The sequence below is a fragment of the Rhinopithecus roxellana genome, chromosome 10 (genome assembly GCF_007565055.1).
Source record: "Rhinopithecus roxellana isolate Shanxi Qingling chromosome 10, ASM756505v1, whole genome shotgun sequence".
NCBI lineage: Eukaryota > Metazoa > Chordata > Mammalia > Primates > Cercopithecidae > Rhinopithecus > Rhinopithecus roxellana.
The window spans coordinates 65,756,139-65,760,059 of NC_044558.1; the positions used below are offsets into that span (position 1 = coordinate 65,756,139).

The following is a 3,921-nucleotide window of genomic DNA, read 5'->3' on the forward strand; positions in this document are numbered from 1 at the left end:
ACCCTGGGCTTGTTGGAGGTCCAGGGGTTAGAAAGGGAATGACAAAGTGCACAAGCCCCTACCACCCTATGCCCCAGACACACCTTCTCTGCTGGCAGTGCAGATAATGCATCCCAATACCCTGGAGGAGAACCACCACCCCAGAGAGAACCCTTTCTGCTCCAACTTCCTGGGCAGGTCCCAGGTTAGAGCAGCAGGCCAGACAACCAAGCCCAGGTTGTCAGGCCTGGCCACACATGCGGACAGAGGATGTGGTTGGGGCACCCTAGGGTGTGGGGAGGGTAAGACTGGGATTGGGGGTCATGAAGGCTGTGTTGCAGGACTCCTCCTCCTGCCCCCAATCCTCTGTGCCCTATCTAGAGCTCTCTTAGCTTTGCTGATCTGTGCTCACGTCTTTGGGGAGCTGCCTGGTCTCCAGGGAGAGCCAGAGGTTGTTGCATTTCTCCGACTCCACTCTTGTTACCCCATAGCTGGCACAGAGCCTGAGACCATGGCCACTAGTAGGCTCCACTGCAAAGGGTATGGAAACTTCCTCTGAATGAACATCTGCAAGCCAAAGGCCATGCTTGTGCTGGGTGCTTGGCAGCCAAGGTGTTGTCCACCTAGGACAGGCTCAGGTTCACCATGGTTGGCCAGGTTCAGGTGACTTAGCTTTTAATTAAAGTATTTTGGTTAGAGTATGTAGTAAGATGAATGGAGAAATATTGATATTTTAATTTTATTTTAATTTTCTACATTTGTATTGTGGATAGTGATTTCTAGAACAGAGATTCTTAGCATGTGATTTTATTTCAGCAACTTCCACTTAACTTCTGTGCCTTACCAGGAAAGTGATTCTAAAGAAAAGAGAGTGATAGGTACTCCAGAGGTGTATCTGAATCTGATTCTTGGTGGATTAGGTGGTGGAAGTCATATGTAGTTTGAAAATGCATGCTTTTGGAGAATTTACAACATCCTGTTGTGGGAGGTGTGTTGCCTCCTGGCTCTGAAAGTCCCTATAGTACTTGTTCCCATCTTGGGGTACTGGCTAAATTAGGATTATCAAGGGTCTAAAAGGAGTCTTAGAAAATGGTCCTCAACCTCCTGGTTAAAGAAAGATCTTACAGAGGCTCTCCAGGTTAGAATGATACTGTGTGTGTGTGTGTGTGTGTATTACCACAGCAACTGGGTTTACATACCCATGCACAATGGAAAGCCAAACACTGAAGTACTGGATTTTTGCAGTGAGAAAAGTCTATTGTAAGTTGACTGTCAAGGAGACAGAAGGAAATGCTCAAAAATGTCTTCCTGAGCTGGGGACTGGGTCAGGTTTTATAAGCATAGGGTAATGAGGTGTGATCTGATTGGATTTTGCAATGAGATGATACCAGAACTCAATCTGATTGGATCCTGGATCCTGCCATGCAGTGTCTACTTTTTAATACAGCCCCTCTTCCTGCTCCTCTGTTGGAGCACTTGGATTTGCCCATAGTTTCATGCTTGGTTCATCTGGGCATGCTCAGGTTACATGACCTTCAACCTGGGGGTCCATGGTGACTGAAAAACAACTCACAGCTTTGTTACATAAAAGTTGGGCAAGATTGGTCTGGTGTGGCTACATGTGTTTTGTGTGTTTTGGGAGTAGTGGTTTAGGAAGGGGAAAAGTTGGAAGAAAGAGTACCCGAAAGTAGCTCAGACTCCAGTAGCTGAAGGGATTTTTTCTTCTCCTGATGTGAGGCTCTGTAGTCTACCAGTTTATCCCCAGACTTTCAGAAGCAGCTTGCGTCATATTTCTTTTCTCTCTGATTCCTTAAAGATTAAGAGTTTGGGGTGGGGGGTGAAGAAGGGGCCGGCCTTCAAGCAACATCCACGCAAGATGGCAGCCACCACGGGCTTGGGAGTAAAAGTCTCTCGCAATTTCTGACTGTTGGAAGAACTCGAAGAAGGCCAGAAAGCAGTAGGAGATGGCACAGTTAGCTGGGGTCTAGAAGATGACGAAGACATGACACTTACAAGATGGACAGGGATGATAATTGGGCCTCCAAGAACAATTTATGAAAACCAAATATACAGCCTTAAAATAGAATGTGGACCTAAATACCCAGAAGCACCCCCCTTTGTAAGATTTGTAACAAAAATTAATATGAATGGAGTAAATAGTTCTAATGGAGTGGTGGACCCAAGAGCCATATCAGTGCTAGCAAAATGGCAGAATTCATATAGCATCAAAGTTGTCCTGCAAGAGCTTCGGCGCCTAATGATGTCTAAAGAAAATATGAAACTCCCTCAGCTGCCCAAAGGACAGTGTTACAGAAATTAATCAAAAAGAAAAACCACAGGTCCTTCCCCTTCCCCTCCATTTGATTTAAGCAGGCTTCATTTTCCACAGTAGTAAATTTTCTAGATACATCTTATAGACCTCAAAGTACTGGAAAGGAAGCTCCCATTCAAAGGAAATTTATCTTAAGATACTGTAAATGATACTAATTTTTTGTCCATTTGAAATACATAAGTTGTGCTGTAACAACAACCAAAAAAAAAAAAAAAAGATTAAGAGATTGGGTTAGAATGGGAGAAACAGATTAGTCAAACATCCTAAAGATTAAATGTCAATTTTGTATTTTGATGATCATGGTTATATGTGAGTTTCATCCATTGAAAAATAAACACAAACACATGTCCCTATAGGTTCATTGGTTGTAACAAATGTACCACCCCAAAGCAAGATGTTGGGAGGCTGAGCACATGTGGGAGGCAGGGTCTATGGAAAATCTCTACTTTCCATTTAATTTTGCTGTTAACCTAAAACTGCTAAATAATAGTCAACTTTTAAAGAGCACACCTTCTTCTAGTTGCCTTTAAGCACTTAGTGTCTTATAACTTCATTGGTATTTATGGCAAAAAAATAAATTGAGGCTTCTGTGCTGGAAGTGAAACTGGCCCAATTGTCTCATAGAACTGATGTTTATGGTTTATTTTGGATAAACATAAAAATTGACCTTTCCAGTCTTAAAACTTGAGAAAGTTACATTTGTCTTATCTGAGTTCCTTTCTCAGGAAACCAATCAGCAAGCTCCCCAGATAGTATTATGGAACTGAAACTCACCAGGTCACTGCATCTAGACAGTGAGACACCAGACCCCTCACTGGACATGATTGCCTAACTGATCACCAGCTTCCTGTTGACCAGTCCTTTTCTTTTCTCCTCCCTAATTCATATTTTTCCACACAGTTACGTTTCTCCCTTGCTGTACCAACCCCTACTTTCAGTTGGTTGAGGAAATAGATTTGAGACCAACGTCCCATCACCTCAGATGCAGGACTGGAATAAGTCTTCTTCCCTGGCAGTACTCTTCGTCTCAGTGATTGGCTTTCAGTGCAGAGAGCAATGGGACCTAGACCAAACCCCTGGTGTTTTGGTAACAGAAGAAATATGCTGACATATTCCTTTTTCCTTTATTCTCTGCTCTCTCTGCCATCTCCCACTTCTTTATACAGCTGCTGGCTTTTAAACCTGTTGCCCCCTCTCTGATGTTCACTTAGGCTCAAGACAGTGCCTGGTATGTAGCAGATGTCCAATAAGTTTTATTGACCGACTGAAAAAAAGCAGGAATAAATGACCCTGATTGAAGGTTGTAAACTTTGGTATAACATGAACCTCTGTTTCAAATTCAAGAGGCATTTGTTACATCTTAGGGGATTCCAACAATTTGAGGATTTCTAGCCCTATACATTTTTGTTAAGGGTTAAAATGAGTCCTAGTTTTACAATAGGTTGTTATAAATGGAAAATGGTTTTAGAGATCGTCTAATCAAGTACCAGCATTTTTCAGATGAGATTTTGTATGTGTGTACTCTTGTGGGATTGAGAAAATAGGGATCAAGAGAGGTTTACTGATGTGTTCAAAGTGTGTTCAAAGTCACAAAGCTAGTCAGGGGCAAA

The 3,921-nt window shown here is 42.6% G+C and overlaps 2 pseudogenes across 1 annotated transcript; one reads left to right on the top strand and one right to left on the bottom strand.

The window, feature by feature from the left end:
* Positions 1 to 367: 367 nt before the first annotated feature.
* On the bottom strand, positions 368 to 626 carry LOC115899933 (annotated as a pseudogene).
* Positions 627 to 1,855: 1,229 nt separating this feature from the next.
* On the top strand, positions 1,856 to 2,299 carry LOC104661837 (annotated as a pseudogene). Its single transcript, XR_004059656.1, has one exon. The product of XR_004059656.1 is annotated as a ubiquitin-conjugating enzyme E2 variant 1 pseudogene (transcript).
* The last annotated feature ends 1,622 nt before the right edge of the window (positions 2,300 to 3,921 follow it).